This window comes from Bombus affinis, unplaced genomic scaffold (assembly GCF_024516045.1).
Source record: "Bombus affinis isolate iyBomAffi1 unplaced genomic scaffold, iyBomAffi1.2 ctg00000296.1, whole genome shotgun sequence".
Taxonomy (NCBI): Eukaryota; Metazoa; Arthropoda; class Insecta; order Hymenoptera; family Apidae; genus Bombus; species Bombus affinis.
In genome coordinates, this window is record NW_026108982.1 from 101,179 (window position 1) to 122,309 (window position 21,131).

Sequence of the window (21,131 nt, forward strand, 5' to 3'; positions counted from 1 at the left end):
ATAGTTTTACATAAATAGTAATATTTCCACATAGTACAGTGCAACGTGTGGTGCGAAATCGCTCACAAAATTAGGCAATAACAGGAAATATATGCAAGGCAATATAAGGAATATGTACAGCTTGGAAATTGTATTCGATGCTCGCTCGCTCCGCTCGCTCGTAAAAATCTAGTCCAACCTCACAAACGATCCGACACGTTCGCAAATTTGAAATAAGTCGCCTCCTTATCGAATAACGAACGCAAGTGGGCTTCGTTTTAGGTTAGGCTATAGTCTTCGAGCGAGTGCAGCGAGCGCGGGACGCGTAAAGGTGTGTCACAAACCAACGGTTTGGCACATAGGGACATTGAAATATTCGCACCAGCCCGAGGAGCCGCAAAACTTTATGGAATTTCGTACTGACAAAAGTTTACAATTTATCAATAGTTTTACATAAATAGTAATATTTCCACATAGTACAGTGCAACGTGAGGTCCGAAATCGCTGACAAAATTAGGCAATAACAGGAAATACATGCAAGGCAATATAAGGAATATGTATAGCTTGGAAATTGTAATCGTTGCTCGCTCGCTCCGCTCGCTCGTAAAAATCTAGTCCAATCTCACAACCGGTCCGACACGTTAGCAAATTTGAAAGAAGTAGCCTCCTTATCGAATAACGAACGCAAGTGGGCTTCGTTTTAGGTTAGGCTATAGATTTCGAGCGAGTGCAGCGAGCGCGGGACGCGTAAAGGTGTGTCACGAACCAACGGTTTGGCACATAGGGACATTGAAATATTCGCACCAGCCCGAGGAGCCGGAAGTATTTATCGAACTGCGTACTGACAAAAGTTTACCGGTTATCAATAGTTTTACATAAATAGTAATATTTCCACATAGTACAGTGCAAGGTGTGTTCCGAAATCGCTCACAAAATTAGGCAATAACAGGAAATATATGCAAGGCAATATAAGGAATATGTACAGCTTGGAAATTGTATTCGATGCTCGCTCGCTCCGCTCGCTCGTAAAAATCTAGTCCAAACTCACAACCGATCCGACACGTTAGCAAATTTGAAAGAAGTCGCCTCCTTATCGAATAACGAACGCAAGTGGGCTTCGTTTTAGGTTAGGCTATAGTTTTCGAGCGAGTGCAGCGAGCGCGGGACGCGTAAAGGTGTGTCACAAACCAACGGTTTGTCACATAGGGACATTGAAATATTCGCACCAGCCCGAGGAGCCGCAAAACTTTATGGAATTTCGTACTGACAAAAGTTTACAATTTATCAATAGTTTTACATAAATAGTAATATTTCCACATAGTACAGTGCAACGTGAGGTCCGAAATCGCTGACAAAATTAGGCAGTAACAGGAAATACATGCAAGGCAATATAAGGAATATGTATAGCTTGGAAAATGTAATCGTTGCTCGCTCGCTCCGCTCGCTCGTAAAAATCTAGTCCAATCTCACAACCGGTCCGACACGTTAGCAGATTTGAAAGAAGTCGCCTCCTTATCGAATAACGAACGCAAGTGTGCTTCGTTTTAGGTTAGGCTATAGTTTTCGAGCGAGTGCAGCGAGCGCGGGACGCGTAAAGGTGTGTCACGAACCAACGGTTTGGCACATAGGGATATTGAAATATTCGCACCAGCCCGAGGAGCCGGAAGTATTCATCGAACTGCGTACTGACAAAAGTTTACCGTTTATCAATAGTTTTACATAAATAGTAATATTTCCACATAGTACAGTGCAACGTATGGTCCGAAATCAGTCACAAAATTAGGCAATAACAGAAAATATATGCAAGGCAATATAAGGAATATGTATAGCTTGGAAATTGTAATCATTGCTCGCTCGCTCCGCTCGCTCGTAAAAAGCTAGTCCAACCTCACAACCGATCCGACACGTTAGCAAATTTGAAATAAGTCGCCTCTTTATCAAATAACGAACGCAAGTGGGCTTCGTTTTAGGTTAGGCTATAGATTTCGAGCGAGTGCAGCGAGCGCGGGACGCGTAAAGGTGTGTCACGAACCAACGGTTTGGCACATAGGGACATTGAAATATTCGCACCAGCCCGAGGAGCCGGAAGTATTTATCGAACTGCGTACTGACAAAAGTTTACCGGTTATCAATAGTTTTACATAAATAGTAATATTTCCACATAGTACAGTGCAACGTATGGTCCGAAATCAGTCACAAAATTAGGCAATAACAGGAAATACATGCAAGGCAATATAAGGTATATGTATAGCTTCGAAATTGTAATCGTTGCTCGCTCGCTCCGCTCGCTCGTAAAAATCTAGTCCAATCTCACAACCGGTCCGACACGTTAGCAAATTTGAAATAAGTTGCCTCCTTATCGAATAACGAACGCAAGAGGGATTGGTTTTAGGTTAGGCTATAGTTTTCGAGCGAGTGCAGCGAGCGCGGGACGCGTAAAGGTGTGTCACAAACCATGGGTTTGGCACATAGGGACATTGAAATATTCGCACCAGCCCGAGGAGCCAGAAGTATTTATCGAACTGCGTACTGACAAAAGTTTACCGTTTATCAATAGTTTTACATAAATAGTAATATTTCCACATAGTACAGTGCAAGGTGTGGTCCGAAATCGCTCACAAAATTAGGCAATAACAGGAAATATATGCAAGGCAATATAAGGAATATGTACAGCTTGGAAATTGTATTCGATGCTCGCTCGCTCCGCTCGCTCGTAAAAATCTAGTCCAACCTCAAAACCGATCCGACACGTTCGCAAATTTGAAATAAGTCGCCTCCTTATCGAATAACGAACGCAAGTGGGCTTCGTTTTAGGTTAGGCTATAGTTTTCGAGCGAGTGCAGCGAGCGCGGGACGCGTAAAGGTGTGTCACAAACCAACGGTTTGGCACATAGGGACATTGAAATATTCGCACCAGCCCGAGGAGCCGGAAGTATTTATCGAACTGCGTACTGACAAAAGTTTACAGTTTATCAATAGTTTTACATAAATAGTAATATTTCCACATAGTACAGTGCAAGGTGTGGTCCGAAATCGCTCACAAAATTAGGCAATAACAGGAAATATATGCAAGGCAATATAAGGAATATGTACAGCTTGGAAATTGTATTCGATGCTCGCTCGCTCCGCTCGCTCGTAAAAATCTAGTCCAAACTCACAACCGATCCGACACTTTAGCAAATTTGAAAGAAGTCGCCTCCTTATCGAATAACGAACGCAAGTGGGCTTCGTTTTAGGTTAGGCTATAGTTTTCGAGCGAGTGCAGCGAGCGCGGGACGCGTAAAGGTGTGTCACAAACCAACGGTTTGGCACATAGGGACATTGAAATATTCGCACCAGCCCGAGGAGCCGGAAGTATTTATCGAACTGCGTACTGACAAAAGTTTACCGTTTATCAATAGTTTTACATAAATAGTAATATTTCCACATAGTACAGTGCAACGTGTGGTGCGAAATCGCTCACAAAATTAGGCAATAACAGGAAATATATGCAAGGCAATATAAGGAATATGTACAGCTTGGAAATTGTATTCGATGCTCGCTCGCTCCGCTCGCTCGTAAAAATCTAGTCCAAGCTCACAACCGATCCGACACTTTAGCAAATTTGAAAGAAGTCGCCTCCTTATCGAACAACGAACGCAAGTGGGCTTCGTTTTAGGTTAGGCTATAGTTTTCGAGCGAGTGCAGCGTGCGCGGGACGCGTAAAGGTGTGTCACGAAGCAACGGTTTGGCACATAGGGACATTGAAATATTCGCACCTGCCCGAGGAGCCGCAAAACTTTATGGAATTTCGTTCTGACAAAAGTTTACGATTTATCAATAGTATTACATAAATAGTAATATTTCCACATAGTACAGTGCAACGTGAGGCCCGAAATGGCTGACAAAATTAGGCAATAACAGGAAATACATGCAAGGCAATATAAGGAATATGTATAGCTTGGAAATTGTAATCGTTGCTCGCTCGCTCCGCTCGCTCGTAAAAATCTAGTCCAATCTCACAACCGGTCCGACACGTTAGAAAATTTGAAAGAAGTCGCCTCCTTATCGAATAACGAACGCAAGAGGGATTGGTTTTAGGTTAGGCTATAGTTTTCGAGCGAGCGCAGCGAGCGCGGGACGCGTAAAGGTGTGTCACAAACCATGGGTTTGGCACATAGGGACATTGAAATATTCGCACCAGCCCGAGGAGCCGGAAGTATTTATCGAACTGCGTACTGACAAAAGTTTACCGTTCATCAATAGTTTTACATAAATAGTAATATTTCCACATAGTACAGTGCAACGTGTGGTCCGAAATCGCTCACAAAATTATGCAATAACAGAAAATATATGCAAGGCAATATAAGGAATATGTATAGCTTGGAAATTGTAATCATTGCTCGCTCGCTCCGCTCGCTCGTAAAAAGCTAGTCCAACCTCACAACCGATCCGACACGTTAGCAAATTTGAAATAAGTCGCCTCTTTATCAAATAACGAACGCAACAGGGATTGGTTTTAGGTTAGGCTATAGTTTTCGAGCGAGTGCAGCGAGCGCGGGACGCGTAAAGGTGTGTCACAAACCAACGGTTTGGAGCATAGGGACATTGAAATATTCGCACCAGCCCGAGGAGCCGGAAGTATTTATCGAACTGCATACTGACAAAAGTTTACCGTTTATCAATAGTTTTACATAAATAGTAATATTTCCACATGGTACAGTGCAACGTGTGGTCCGAAATCGCTCACAAAATTAGGCACTAACAGGAAATATATGCAAGGCAATATAAGGAATATGTACAGCTTGGAAATTGTATTCGATGCTCGCTCGCTCCGCTCGCTCGTAAAAATCTAGTCCAACCTCACAAACGATCCGACACGTTCGCAAATTTGAAATAAGTCGCCTCCTTATCGAATAACGAACGCAAGTGGGCTTCGTTTTAGGTTAGGCTATAGTCTTCGAGCGAGTGCAGCGAGCGCGGGACGCGTAAAGGTGTGTCACGAACCAACGGTTTGGCACATAGGGACATTGAAATATTCGCACCAGCCCGAGGAGCCGGAAGTATTTATCGAACTGCGTACTGACAAAAGTTTACCGGTTATCAATAGTTTTACATAAATAGTAATATTTCCACATAGTACAGTGCAAGGTGTGTTCCGAAATCGCTCACAAAATTAGGCAATAACAGGAAATATATGCAAGGCAATATAAGGAATATGTACAGCTTGGAAATTGTATTCGATGCTCGCTCGCTCCGCTCGCTCGTAAAAATCTAGTCCAAACTCACAACCGATCCGACACTTTAGCAATTTTGAAAGAAGTCGCCTCCTTATCGAATAACGAACGCAAGTGGGCTTCGTTTTAGGTTAGGCTATAGTTTTTGAGCGAGTGCACCGAGCGCGGGACGCGTAAAGGTGTGTCACAAACCAACGGTTTGGCACATAGGGACATTGAAATATTCGCACCAGCCCGAGGAGCCGGAAGTATTTATCGAACTGCGTACTGACAAAAGTTTACCGTTTATCACTAGTTTTACATAAATAGTAATATTTCCACATAGTACAGTGCAAGGTGTGGTCCGAAATCGCTCACAAAATTAGGCAATAACAGGAAATATATGCAAGGCAATATAAGGAATATGTACAGCTTGGAAATTGTATTCGATGCTCGCTCGCTCCGCTCGCTCGTAAAAATCTAGTCCAAACTCACAACCGATCCGACACGTTAGCAAATTTGAAAGAAGTCGCCTCCTTATCGAATAACGAACGCAAGTGGGCTTCGTTTTAGGTTAGGCTATAGTTTTCGAGCGAGTGCAGCGAGCGCGGGACGCGTAAAGGTGTGTCACAAACCAACGGTTTGTCACATAGGGACATTGAAATATTCGCACCAGCCCGAGGAGCCGCAAAACTTTATGGAATTTCGTACTGACAAAAGTTTACAATTTATCAATAGTTTTACATAAATAGTAATATTTCCACATAGTACAGTGCAACGTGAGGTCCGAAATCGCTGACAAAATTAGGCAATAACAGGAAATACATGCAAGGCAATATAAGGAATATGTATAGCTTGGAAATTGTAATCGTTGCTCGCTCGCTCCGCTCGCTCGTAAAAATCTAGTCCAATCTCACAACCGGTCCGACACGTTAGCAAATTTGAAAGAAGTCGCCTCCTTATCGAATAACGAACGCAAGAGGGATTGGTTTTAGGTTAGGCTATAGTTTTCGAGCGAGCGCAGCGAGCGCGGGACGCGTAAAGGTGTGTCACAAACCATGGGTTTGGCACATAGGGACACTGAAATATTCGCACCAGCCCGAGGAGCCGCAAAACTTTATGGAATTTCGTACTGACAAAAGTTTACAATTTATCAATAGTTTTACATAAATAGTAATATTTCCACATAGTACAGTGCAACGTGAGGTCCGAAATCGCTGACAAAATTAGGCAGTAACAGGAAATACATGCAAGGCAATATAAGGAATATGTATAGCTTGGAAAATGTAATCGTTGCTCGCTCGCTCCGCTCGCTCGTAAAAATCTATTCCAATCTCACAACCGGTCCGACACGTTAGCAAATTTGAAAGAAGTCGCCTCCTTATCGAATAACGAACGCAAGTGTGCTTCGTTTTAGGTTAGGCTATAGTTTTCGAGCGAGTGCAGCGAGCGCGGGATGCGTAAAGGTGTGTCACGAAATAACGGTTTGGCACATAGGGACATTGAAATATTCGCACCAGCCCGAGGAGCCGGAAGTATTTATCGAACTCTGTACTGACAAAAGTTTACCGTTTATCAATAGTTTTACATAAATAGTAATATTTCCACATAGTACAGTGCAACGTATGGTCCGAAATCAGTCACAAAATTAGGCAATAACAGGAAATACATGCAAGGCAATATAAGGTATATGTATAGCTTCGAAATTGTAATCGTTGCTCGCTCGCTCCGCTCGCTCGTAAAAATCTAGTCCAATCTCACAACCGGTCCGACACGTTAGCAAATTTGAAAGAAGTCGCCTCCTTATCGAATAACGAACGCAAGTGGGCTTCGTTTTAGGTTAGGCTATAGTTTTCGAGCGAGTGCAGCGAGCGCGGGACGCGTAAAGGTGTGTCACGAACCAACGGTTTGGCACATAGGGACATTGAAATATTCGCACCAGCCCGAGGAGCCGGAAGTATTTATCGAACTGCGTACTGACAAAAGTTTACCGGTTATCAATAGTTTTACATAAATAGTAATATTTCCACATAGTACAGTGCAAGGTGTGGTCCGAAATCGCTCACAAAATTAGGCAATAACAGGAAATATATGCAAGGCAATATAAGGAATATGTACAGCTTGGAAATTGTATTCGATGCTCGCTCGCTCCGCTCGCTCGTAAAAATCTAGTCCAACCTCAAAACCGATCCGACACGTTCGCAAATTTGAAATAAGTCGCCTCCTTATCGAATAACGAACGCAAGTGGGCTTCGTTTTAGGTTAGGCTATAGTTTTCGAGCGAGTGCAGCGAGCGCGGGACGCGTAAAGGTGTGTCACAAACCAACGGTTTGGCACATAGGGACATTGAAATATTCGCACCAGCCCGAGGAGCCGCAAAACTTTATGGAATTTCGTACTGACAAAAGTTTACAATTTATCAATAGTTTTACATAAATAGTAATATTTCCACATAGTACAGTGCAACGTGAGGTCCGAAATCGCTGACAAAATTAGGCAACAACAGGAAATACATGCAAGGCAATATAAGGAATATATATAGCTTGGAAATTGTAATCGTTGCTCGCTCGCTCCGCTCGCTCGTAAAAATCTAGTCCAATCTCACAACCGGTCCGACACGTTAGCAAATTTGAAAGAAGTCGCCTCCTTATCGAATAACGAACGCAAGTGGGCTTCGTTTTAGGTTAGGCTATAGTTTTCGAGCGAGTGCAGCGAGCGCGGGACGCGTAAAGGTGTGTCACGAACCAACGGTTTGGCACATAGGGACATTGAAATATTCGCACCAGCCCGAGGAGCCGGAAGTATTTATCGAACTGCGTACTGACAAAAGTTTACCGGTTATCAATAGTTTTACATAAATAGTAATATTTCCACATAGTACAGTGCAAGGTATGGTCCGAAATCGCTCACAAAATTAGGCAATAACAGGAAATATATGCAAGGCAATATAAGGAATATGTACAGCTTGGAAATTGTATTCGATGCTCGCTCGCTCCGCTCGCTCGTAAAAATCTAGTCCAAACTCACAACCGATCCGACACTTTAGCAATTTTGAAAGAAGTCGCCTCCTTATCGAATAACGAACGCAAGTGGGCTTCGTTTTAGGTTAGGCTATAGTTTTCGAGCGAGTGCAGCGAGCGCGGGACGCGTAAAGGTGTGTCACAAACCAACGGTTTGGCACATAGGGACATTGAAATATTCGCACCAGCCCGAGGAGCCGGAAGTATTTATCGAACTGCGTACTGACAAAAGTTTACCGTTTATCAATAGTTTTACATAAATAGTAATATTTCCACATAGTACAGTGCAACGTGTGGTCCGAAATCGCTCACAAAATTAGGCACTAACAGGAAATATATGCAAGGCAATATAAGGAATATGTACAGCTTGGAAATTGTATTCGATGCTCGCTCGATCCGCTCGCTCGTAAAAATCTAGTCCAACCTCACAACCGATCCGACACGTTAGCAAATTTGAAAGAAGTCGCCTCCTTATCGAATAACGAACGCAAGAGGGATTGGTCTTAGGTTAGGCTATAGTTTTCGAGCGAGTGCAGCGAGCGCGGGACGCGTAAAGGTGTGTCACGAACCAACGGTTTGGCACATAGGGACATTGAAATATTCGCACCAGCCCGAGGAGCCGCAAAACTTTATGGAATTTCGTACTGACAAAAGTTTACAATTTATCAATAGTTTTACATAAATAGTAATATTTCCACATAGTACAGTGCAACGTGAGGTCCGAAATCGCTGACAAAATTAGGCAGTAACAGGAAATACATGCAAGGCAATATAAGGAATATGTATAGCTTGGAAAATGTAATCGTTGCTCGCTCGCTCCGCTCGCTCGTAAAAATCTAGTCCAATCTCATAACCGGTCCGACACGTTAGCAAATTTGAAATAAGTTGCCTCCTTATCGAATAACGAACGCAAGAGGGATTGGTTTTAGGTTAGGCTATTGTTTTCGAGCGAGTGCAGCGAGCGCGGGACGCGTAAAGGTGTGTCACAAACCATGGGTTTGGCACATAGGGACATTGAAATATTCGCACCAGCCCGAGGAGCCGGAAGTATTTATCGAACTGCGTACTGACAAAAGTTTACAATTTATCAATAGTTTTACATAAATAGTAATATTCCCACATAGTACAGTGCAACGTGAGGTCCGAAATCGCTGACAAAATTAGGCAGTAACAGGAAATACTTGCAAGGCAATATAAGGAATATGTATAGCTTGGAAAATGTAATCGTTGCTCGCTCGCTCCGCTCGCTCGTAAAAATCTAGTCCAATCTCACAACCGGTCCGACACGTTAGCAAATTTGAAAGAAGTCGCCTCCTTATCGAATAACGAACGCAAGTGTGCTTCGTTTTAGGTTAGGCTATAGTTTTCGTGCGAGTGCAGCGAGCGCGGGACGCGTAAAGGTGTGTCACGAACCAACGGTTTGGCACATAGGGACATTGAAATATTCGCACCAGCCCGAGGAGCCGGAAGTATTTATCGAACTGCGTACTGACAAAAGTTTACCGTTTATCAATAGTTTTACATAAATAGTAATATTTCCACATAGTACAGTGCAACGTATGGTCCGAAATCAGTCACAAAATTAGGCAATAACAGGAAATACATGCAAGGCAATATAAGGTATATGTATAGCTTCGAAATTGTAATCGTTGCTCGCTCGCTCCGCTCGCTCGTAAAAATCTAGTCAAACCTCAAAACCGATCCGACACGTTCGCAAATTTGAAATAAGTCGCCTCCTTATCGAATAACGAACGCAAGTGGGCTTCGTTTTAGGTTAGGCTATAGTTTTCGAGCGAGTGCAGCGAGCGCGGGACGCGTAAAGGTGTGTCACAAACCAACGGTTTGGCACATAGGGACATTGAAATAATCGCACCAGCCCGAGGAGCCGCAAAACTTTATGGAATTTCGTACTGACAAAAGTTTACAATTTATCAATAGTTTTACATAAATAGTAATATTTCCACATAGTACAGTGCAACGTGAGGTCCGAAATCGCTGACAAAATTAGGCAATAACAGGAAATACATGCAAGGCAATATAAGGAATATATATAGCTTGGAAATTGTAATCGTTGCTCGCTCGCTCCGCTCGCTCGTAAAAATCTAGTCCAATCTCACAACCGGTCCGACACGTTAGCAAATTTGAAAGAAGTCGCCTCCTTATCGAATAACGAACGCAAGTGGGCTTCGTTTTAGGTTAGGCTATAGTTTTCGAGCGAGTGCAGCGAGCGCGGGACGCGTAAAGGTGTGTCACGAACCAACGGTTTGGCACATAGGGACATTGAAATATTCGCACCAGCCCGAGGAGCCGGAAGTATTTATCGAACTGCGTACTGACAAAAGTTTACCGGTTATCAATAGTTTTACATAAATAGTAATATTTCCACATAGTACAGTGCAAGGTGTGGTCCGAAATCGCTCACAAAATTAGGCAATAACAGGAAATATATGCAAGGCAATATAAGGAATATGTACAGCTTGGAAATTGTATTCGATGCTCGCTCGCTCCGCTCGCTCGTAAAAATCTAGTCCAACCTCACAACCGATCCGACACGTTCGCAAATTTGAAATAAGTCGCCTCCTTATCGAATAACGAACGCAAGTGGGCTTCGTTTTAGGTTAGGCTATAGTTTTCGAGCGAGTGCAGCGAGCGCGGGACGCGTAAAGGTGTGTCACAAACCAACGGTTTGGCACATAGGGACATTGAAATATTCGCACCAGCCCGAGGAGCCGCAAAACTTTATGGAATTTCGTACTGACAAAAGTTTACAATTTATCAATAGTTTTACATAAATAGTAATATTTCCACATAGTACAGTGCAACGTGAGGTCCGAAATGGCTGACGAAATTAGGCAATAACAGGAAATACATGCAAGGCAATATAAGGAATATATATAGCTTGGAAATTGTAATCGTTGCTCGCTCGCTCCGCTTGCTCGTAAAAATCTGGTCCAATCTCACAACCGGTCCGACACGTTAGCAAATTTGAAAGAAGTCGCCTCCTTATCGAATAACGAACGCAAGTGGGCTTCGTTTTAGGTTAGGCTATAGTTTTCGAGCGAGTGCAGCGAGCGCGGGACGCGTAAAGGTGTGTCACGAACCAACGGTTTGGCACATAGGGACATTGAAATATTCGCACCAGCCCGAGGAGCCGGAAGTATTTATCGAACTGCGTACTGACAAAAGTTTACCGTTTATCAATAGTTTTACATAAATAGTAATATTTCCACATAGTACAGTGCAACGTATGGTCCGAAATCAGTCACAAAATTAGGCAATAACAGGAAATACATGCAAGGCAATATAAGGTATATGTATAGCTTGGAAATTGTAATCGTTGCTCGCTCGCTCCGCTCGCTCGTAAAAATCTAGTCCAATCTCACAACCGGTCCGACACGTTAGCAAATTTGAAAGAAGTCGCCTCCTTATCGAATAACGAACGCAAGTGGGCTTCGTTTTAGGTTAGGCTATAGTTTTCGAGCGAGTGCAGCGAGCGCGGGACGCGTAAAGGTGTGTCACGAACCAACGGTTTGGCACATAGGGACATTGAAATATTCGCACCAGCCCGAGGAGCCGGAAGTATTTATCGAACCGCGTACTGACAAAAGTTTACCGGTTATCAATAGTTTTACATAGATAGTAATATTTCCACATAGTACAGTGCAAGGTGTGGTTCGAAATCGCTCACAAAATTAGGCAATAACAGGAAATATATGCAAGGCAATATAAGGAATATGTACAGCTTGGAAATTGTATTCGATGCTCGCTCGCTCCGCTCGCTCGTAAAAATCTAGTCCAAACTCACAACCGATCCGACACTTTAGCAATTTTGAAAGAAGTCGCCTCCTTATCGAATAACGAACGCAAGTGGGCTTCGTTTTAGGTTAGGCTATAGTTTTCGAGCGAGTGCAGCGAGCGCGGGACGCGTAAAGGTGTGTCACAAACCAACGGATTGGCACATAGGGACATTGAAATATTCGCACCAGCCCGAGGAGCCGCAAAACTTTATGGAATTTCGTACTGACAAAAGTTTACAATTTATCAATAGTTTTACATAAATAGTAATATTTCCACATAGTACAGTGCAACGTGAGGTCCGAAATCGCTGACAAAATTAGGCAATAACAGGAAATACATGCAAGGCAATATAAGGAATATGTATAGCTTGGAAAATGTAATCGTTGCTCGCTCGCTCCGCTCGCTCGTAAAAATCTAGTCCAATCTCACAACCGGTCCGACACGTTAGCAAATTTGAAAGAAGTCGCCTCCTTATCGAATAACGAACGCAAGTGTGCTTCGTTTTAGGTTAGGCTATAGTTTTCGAGCGAGTGCAGCGAGCGCGGGACGCGTAAAGGTGTGTCACGAACCAACGGTTTGGCACATAGGGACATTGAAATATTCGCACCAGCCCGAGGAGCCGCAAAACTTTATGGAATTTCGTACTGACAAAAGTTTACAATTTATCAATAGTTTTACATAAATAGTAATATTTCCACATAGTACAGTGCAACGTGAGGCCCGAAATCGCTGACAAAATTAGGCAATAACAGGAAATACATGCAAGGCAATATAAGGAATATGTATAGCTTGGAAATTGTAATCGTTGCTCGCTCGCTCCGCTCGCTCGTAAAAATCTAGTCCAATCTCGCAACCGGTCCGACACGTTAGCAAATTTGAGAGAAGTCGCCTCCTTATCGAATAACGAACGCAAGTGGGTTTCGTTTTAGTTTAGGCTATAGTTTTCGAGCGAGTGCAGCGAGCGCGGGACGCGTAAAGGTGTGTCACAAACCAACGGTTTGGCACATAGGGACATTGAAATATTCGCACCAGCCCGAGGAGCCGCAAAACTTTATGGAATTTCGTACTGACAAAAGTTTACAATTTATCAATAGTTTTACATAAATAGTAATATTTCCACATAGCACAGTGCAACGTGAGGTCCGAAATCGCTGACAAAATTAGGCAGTAACAGGAAATACATGCAAGGCAATATAAGGAATATGTATAGCTTGGAAAATGTAATCGTTGCTCGCTCGCTCCGCTCGCTCGTAAAAATCTAGTCCAATCTCACAACCGGTCCGACACGTTAGCAAATTTGAAAGAAGTCGCCTCCATATCGAATAACGAACGCAAGTGTGCTTCGTTTTAGGTTAGGCTATAGTTTTCGAGCGAGTGCAGCGAGCGCGGGACGCGTAAAGGTGTGTCACGAACCAACGGTTTGGCACATAGGGACATTGAAATATTCGCACCAGGCCGAGGAGCCGGAAGTATTTATCGAACTGCGTACTAACAAAAGTTTACAATTTATCAATAGTTTTACATAAATAGTAACATTTCCACATAGTACAGTGCAACGTGAGGTCAGAAATCGCTGACAAAATTAGGCAATAACAGGAAATACATGCAAGGCAATATAAGGAATATGTATAGCTTGGAAAATGTAATCGTTGCTCGCTCGCTCCGCACGCTCGTAAAAATCTAGTCCAATCTCACAACCGGTCCGACACGTTAGCAAATTTGAAAGAAGTCGCCTCCTTATCGAATAACGAACGCAAGTGTGCTTCGTTTTAGGTTAGGCTATAGTTTTCGAGCGAGTGCAGCGAGCGCGGGACGCCCAATGGTGTGTCACGAACCAACGGTTTGGCACATAGGGACATTGAAATATTCGCACCAGGCCGAGGAGCCGGAAGTATTTATCGAAATGCGTACTGACAAAAGTTTACAGTTTATCAATAGTTTTACATAAATAGTAATATTTCCACATAGTACAGTGCAACGTGAGGACCGAAATCGCTGACAAAATTAGGGAATAACAGGAAATACATGCAAGGCAATATAAGGAATATGTATAGCTTGGAAATTGTAATCGTTGCTCGCTCGCTCCGCTCGCTCGTAAAAATCTAGTCCAATCTCACAACCGGTCCGACACGTTCGCAAATTTGAAAGAAGTCGCCTCCTTATCGAATAACGAACGCAAGTGGGCTTCGTTTTAGGTTAGGCTATAGTTTTCGAGCGAGTGCAGCGAGCGCGGGACGCGTAAAGGTGTGTCACGTACCAACGGTTTGGCACATAGGGACATTGAAATATTCGCACCAGCCCGAGGAGCCGGAAGTATTTACCGAACCGCGTACTGACAAAAGTTTACCGTTTATCAATAGTTTTACATAAATAGTAATATTTCCACATAGTACAGTGCAACGTGTGGTCCGAAATCGCTCACAAAATTAGGCACTAACAGGAAATATATGCAAGGCAATATAAGGAATATGTACAGCTTGGAAATGGTATTCGATGCTCGCTCGCTCCGCTCGCTCGTAAAAATCTAGTCCAACCTCACAACCGATCCGACACGTTAGCAAATTTGAAAGAAGTCGCCTCCTTATCGAATAACGAACGCAAGTGTGCTTCGTTTTAGGTTAGGCTATAGTTTTCGAGCGAGTGCAGCGAGCGCGGGACGCGTAAAGGTGTGTCACAAACCAACGGTTTGGCACATAGGGACATTGAAATATTCGCACCAGCCCGAGGAGCGCAAAACTTTATGGAATTTCGTACTGACAAAAGTTTACAATTTATCAATAGTTTTACATAAATAGTAATATTTCCACATAGTACAGTGCAACGTGAGGTCCGAAATCGCTGACAAAATTAGGCAATAACAGGAAATACATGCAAGGCAATATAAGGAATATGTATAGCTTGGAAAATGTAATCGTTGCTCGCTCGTTCCGCTCGCTCGTAAAAATCTAGTCCAATCTCACAACCGGTCCGACACGTTAGCAAATTTGAGAGAAGTCGCCTCCTTATCGAATAACGAACGCAACAGGGATTGGTTTTAGGTTAGGCTATAGTTTTCGAGCGAGCGCAGCGAGCGCGGGACGCGTAAAGGTGTGTCACAAACCAACGGTTTGGCACATAGGGACATTGAAATATTCGCACCAGCCCGAGGAGCCGCAAAACTTTATGGAATTTCGTACTGACAAAAGTTTACAATTTATCAATAGTTTTACATAAATAGTAATATTTCCACATAGTACAGTGCAACGTGAGGTCCGAAATCGCTGACAAAATTAGGCAATAACAGGAAATACATGCAAGGCAACATAAGGAATATGTATAGCTTGGAAAATGTAATCGTTGCTCGCTCGCTCCGCTCGCTCGTAAAAATCTAGTCCAATCTCACAACCGGTACGACACGTTAGCAAATTTGAAAGAAGTCGCCTCCTTATCGAATAACGAACGCAAGTGTGCTTCGTTTTAGGTTAGGCTATAGTTTTCGAGCGAGTGCAGCGAGCGCGTGACGCGTAAAGGTGTGTCACGAACCAACGGTTTGGCACATAGGGACATTGAAATATTCGCACCAGGCCGAGGAGCCGGAAGTATTTATCGAACTGCGTACTGACAAAAGTTTACAATTTATCAATAGTTTTACATAAATAGTAATATTTCCACATAGTACAGTGCAACGTGAGGTCCGAAATCGCTGACAAAATTAGGCAATAACAGGAAATACATGCAAGGCAATATAAGGAATATGTATAGCTTGGAAAATGTAATCGTTGCTCGCTCGCTCCGCTCGCTTGTAAAAGTCTAGTCCAATCTCACAACCGGTCCGACACGTTAGCAAATTTGAAAGAAGTCGCCTCCATATCGAATAACGAACGCAAGTGGGCTTCGTTTTAGGTTAGGCTATAGTTTTCGAGCGAGTGCAGCGAGCGCGGGACGCGTGATGGTGTGTCACAAACCATGGGTTTGGCGCATAGGGACATTGAAATATTCGCACCAGCCCGAGGAGCCGGAAGTATTTATCGAACTGCGTACTGACAAAAGTTTACAGTTTATCAATAGTTTTACATAAATAGTAATATTTCCACATAGTACAGTGCAACGTGTGGTCCGAAATCGCTCACAAAATTAGGCAATAACAGGAAATATATGCAAGGCAATATAAGGAATATGTATAGCTTGGAAATTGTAATCGTTGCTCGCTCGCTCCGCTCGCTCGTAAAAATCTAGTCCAACCTCACAACCGATCCGACACGTTAGCAAATTTGAAATAAGTCGCCCGATTATCGAATAACGAACGCAAGAGGGATTGGTTTTAGGTTAGGCTATAGTTTTCGAGCGAGCGCAGCGAGCGCGGGACGCGTAAAGGTGTGTCACAAACCAACGGTTTGGCACATTGGTACATTGAAATATTCGCACCAGCCCGAGGAGCCGCAAAACTTTATGGAATTTCGTACTGACAAAAGTTTACAATTTATCAATAGTTTTAAATAAATAGTAATATTTCCACATAGTACAGTGCAACGTGAGGTCCGAAATCGCTGACAAAATTAGGCAATAACAGGAAATACATGCAAGGCAATATAAGGAATATGTATAGCTTGGAAAATGTAATCGTTGCTCGCTCGCTCCGCTCGCTTGTAAAAGTCTAGTCCAATCTCACAACCGGTCCGACACGTTAGCAAATTTGAAAGAAGTCGCCTCCATATCGAATAACGAACGCAAGTGTGCTTCGTTTTAGGTTAGGCTATAGTTTTCGAGCGAGTGCAGCGAGCGCGGGACGCGTAAAGGTGTGTCACGAACCAACGGTTTGGCACATAGGGACATTGAAATATTCGCACCAGCCCGAGGAGCCGGAAGTATTTATCGAACTGCGTACTGACAAAAGTTTACCGGTTATCAATAGTTTTACATAAATAGTAATATTTCCACATAGTACAGTGCAACGTGTGGTCCGAAATCGCTCACAAAATTAGGCAATAACAGGAAATATATGCAAGGCAATATAAGGAATATGTACAGCTTGGAAATTGTAATCATTGCTCGCTCGCTCCGCTCGCACGTAAAAATCTAGTCCAACCTCACAACCGATCCGACGCGTTAGCAAATTTGAAATAAGTCGCCTCCTTATCGAATAACGAACGCAAGAGGGATTGGTTTTAGGTTAGGCTATAGTTTTCGAGCGAGCGCAGCGAGCGCGGGACGCGTCAAGGTGTGTCACAAACCAACGGTTTGGCACCTAGGGACATTGAAATATTCGCACCAGCCCGAGGAGCCGCAAATCTTTATGGAATTTCCTACTGACAAAAGTTTACAGTTTATCAATAGTTTTACATAAATAGTAATATTTCCACATAGTACAGTGCAACGTGTGGTCCGAAATTGCTCACAAAATTAGGCAATAACAGGAAATATATGCAAGGCAATATAAGGAATATGTATAGCTTGGAAATTGTAATCGTTGCTCGCTCGCTCCGCTCGCTCGTTAAAATCTAGTCCAATCTCACAACCGGTCCGACACGTTAGCAAATTTGAAAGAAGTCGCCTCCTTATCGAATAACGAACGCAAGTGGGCTTCGTTTTAGGTTAGGCTATAGTTTTCGAGCGAGCGCAGCGAGCGCGGGACGCGTCAAGGTGTGTCACAAACCAACGGTTTGGCACATAGGGACATTGAAATATTCGCACCAGCCCGAGGAGCCGCAAATCTTTATAGAATTTCCTACTGACAAAAGTTTACGGTTTATCAATAGTTTTACATAAATTGTAATATTTCCACATAGTACAGTGCAACGTGTGGTCCGAAATCGCTCACAAAATTAGGCAATAACAGGAAATATATGCAAGGCAATATAAGGAAAATGTATAGCTTGGAAATTGTATTCGATGCTCGCTCGCTCCGCTCGCTCGTAAAAATCTAGTCCAACCTCACAACCGATCCGACACGTTAGCAAATTTGAAAGAAGTCGCCTCCTTATCGAATAACAAACGCAAGTGGTCTTCGTTTTAGGTTAGGCTATAGTTTTCGAGCAAGTGCAGCGAGCGCGGGACGCGTAAAGGTGTGTCACGAACCAACGGTTTGGCACATAGGGACATTGAAATATTCGCACCAGGCCGAGGAGCCAGAAGTATTTATCGAACTGCGTACTGACAAAAGTTTACAGTTTATCAATAGTTTTACATAAATAGTAATATTTCCACATAGTACAGTGCAACATGAGATCCAACATCGCAGACAAAATTAGGTTATAACAGGAAATATATGCAAGGCAATATAGCACATATGTATAGCTTGGAAATTGTAATCGTTGCTCGCTCGCTCCGCTCGCTCGTAAAAATCTAGTCCAACCTCACAACCGATCCGACACGTTAGCAAATTTGAAAGAAGTCGCCTCCTTGTCGAATAACGAACGCAAGTGGGCTTCGTTTTAGGTTAGGCTATAGTTTTCGAGCGAGTGCAGCGAGCGCGGGACGCGTAAAGGTGTGTCACAAACCAACGGTTTGGCACATAGGGACATTGAAATATTCGCACCAGCCCGAGGAGCCGCAAAACTTTATGGAACTTCGTACTGACAAAAGTTTACAATTTATCAATAGTTTTACATAAATAGTAAAATTTCCACATAGTACAGTGCAACGTGAGGTCCGAAATCGCTGACAAAATTAGGCAATAACAGGAAATACATGCAAGGTAATATAAGGAAAATGTATAGCTTGGAAATTGTAATCGTTGCTCGCTCGCTCCGCTCGCTCGTAAAAATCTAGTCCAATCTCACAACCGATCCGACACGTTAGCAAATTTGAAAGAAGTCGCCATCTTTTCGAATAACGAAAGCAAGTGGGCTTCGTTTTAGGTTAGGCTATAGTTTTCGAGCGAGCGCAGCGAGCGCGGGACGCGTAAAGGTGTGTCAAACCAACGGTTTGGCACATAGGGACATTGAAATATTCGCACCAGCCCGAGGAGCCGGAAGTCTTTATTGAACTGCGTACTGACAAAAGTTTACAGTTTATCAATAGTTTTACGTAAGTAGTAATATTTCCACATAGTACAGTGCAACGTGTGGTCCGAAATTGCTCACAAAATTAGGCAATAACAGGAAATATATGCAAGGCAATATAAGGAATATGTATAGCTTGGATATTGTATTCGATGCTCGCTCGCTCCGCTCGCTCGTAAAAATCTAGTCCAACCTCACAACCGATCCGACACGTTAGCAAATTTGAAAGAAGTCGCCTCCTTATCGAATAACGAACGCAAGTGGGCTTCGTTTTATGTTAGGCTATAGTTGTCGAGCGAGTGCCGCGAGCGCGGGACGCGTAAAGGTGTATCACAAACCATGGGTTTGGCACATAGGGACATTGAAATATTCGCACCAGCCCGAGGAGCCGGAAGTATTTATCGAACTGCGTACTGACAAAAGTTTACAGTTTATCAATAGTTTTACATAAATAGTAATATTTCCACATAGTACAGTGCAACGTGAGGTCCGAAATCGCTCACAAAATTAGGCAATAACAGGTAATATATGCAAGGCAATATAAGGAATATGTATAGCTTGGAAATTGTAATCGTTGATCGCTCGCTCCGCTCGCACGTAAAAATCTAGTCCAACCTCACAACCGATCCGACACGTTAGCAAATTTGAAATAAGTCGCCTCCTTATCGAATAACGAACGCAAGAGGGATTGGTTTTAGGTTAGGCTATAGTTTTCGAGCGAGCGCAGCGAGCGCGGGACGCGTCAAGGTGTGTCACAAACCAACGGTTTGGCACCTAGGGACATTGAAATATTCGCACCAGCCCGAGGAGCCGCAAATCTTTATGGAATTTCCTACTGACAAAAGTTTACAGTTTATCAATAGTTTTACATAAATAGTAATATTTCCACATAGTACAGTGCAACGTGTGGTCCGAAATTGCTCACAAAATTAGGCAATAACAGGAAATATATGCAAGGCAATATAAGGAATATGTATAGCTTGGATATTGTATTCGATGCTCGCTCGCTCCGCTCGCTCGTAAAAATCTAGTCCAACCTCACAACCGATCCGACACGTTAGCAAATTTGAAAGAAGTCGCCTCCTTATCGAATAACGAACGCAAGTGGGCTTCGTTTTAGGTTAGGCTATAGTTTTCGAGCGAGTGCAGCGAGCGCGGGACGCGTAAAGGTGTGTCACAAACCATGGGTTTGGCACAGAGGGACATTGAAATATTCGCAGCAGCCCGAGGAGCCGGAAGTATTTATCGAACTCCGTACTGACAAAAGTTTACAGTTTATCAATAGTTTTACATAAATAGTAATATTCCCACATAGTACAGTGCAACGTGAGGTCCGAAATCGCTGACAAAATTTGGCAATAACAGGAAATACATGCAAGGCAATATAAGGAATATGTATAGCTTGGAAATTGTAATCGTTGCTCGCTCGCTCCGCTCGCTCGTTAAAATCTAGTCCAATCTCACAACCGGTCCGACACGTTAGCAAATTTGAAAGAAGTCGCCTCCTTATCGAATAACGAACGCAAGTGGGCTTCGTTTTAGGTTAGGCTATAGTTTTCGAGCGAGCGCAGCGAGCGCGGGACGCGTCAAGGTGTGTCACAAACCAACGGTTTGGCACATAGGGACATTGAAATATTCGCACCAGCCCGAGGAGCCGCAAATCTTTATAGAATTTCCTACTGACAAAAGTTTACGGTTTATCAATAGTTTTACATAAATTGTAATATTTCCACATAGTACAGTGCAACGTGTGGTCCGAAATCGCTCACAAAATTAGGCAATAACAGGAAATATATGCAAGGCAATATAAGGAATATGTATAGCTTGGAAATTGTATTCGATGCTCGCTCGCTCCGCTCGCTCGTAAAAATCTAGTCCAACCTCACAACCGATCCGACACGTTAGCAAATTTGAAAGAAGTCGCCTCCTTATCGAATAACAAACGCAAGTGGTCTTCGTTTTAGGTTAGGCTATAGTTTTCGAGCAAGTGCAGCGTGCGCGGGACGCGTAAAGGTGTGTCACGAACCAACGGTTTGGCACATAGGGACATTGAAATATTCGCACCAGGCCGAGGAGCCAGAAGTATTTATCGAACTGCGTACTGACAAAAGTTTACAGTTTATCAATAGTTTTACATAAATAGTAATATTTCCACATAG

The 21,131-nt window shown here is 43.2% G+C and overlaps 1 long non-coding RNA gene across 1 annotated transcript in view; it reads left to right on the forward strand.

Annotated features, from left to right (window-relative positions):
* The window catches only part of LOC126927897 (uncharacterized), a 61,252-nt gene extending 40,794 nt beyond the window's left edge, over positions 1 to 20,458 (forward strand). Inside the window, exons 2-3 of the long non-coding RNA XR_007716022.1 lie at positions 19,484 to 19,881; positions 20,304 to 20,458. This is a non-coding gene — a long non-coding RNA (uncharacterized LOC126927897). The remainder of the gene's footprint in view (positions 1 to 19,483; positions 19,882 to 20,303) is intronic.
* The last annotated feature ends 673 nt before the right edge of the window (positions 20,459 to 21,131 follow it).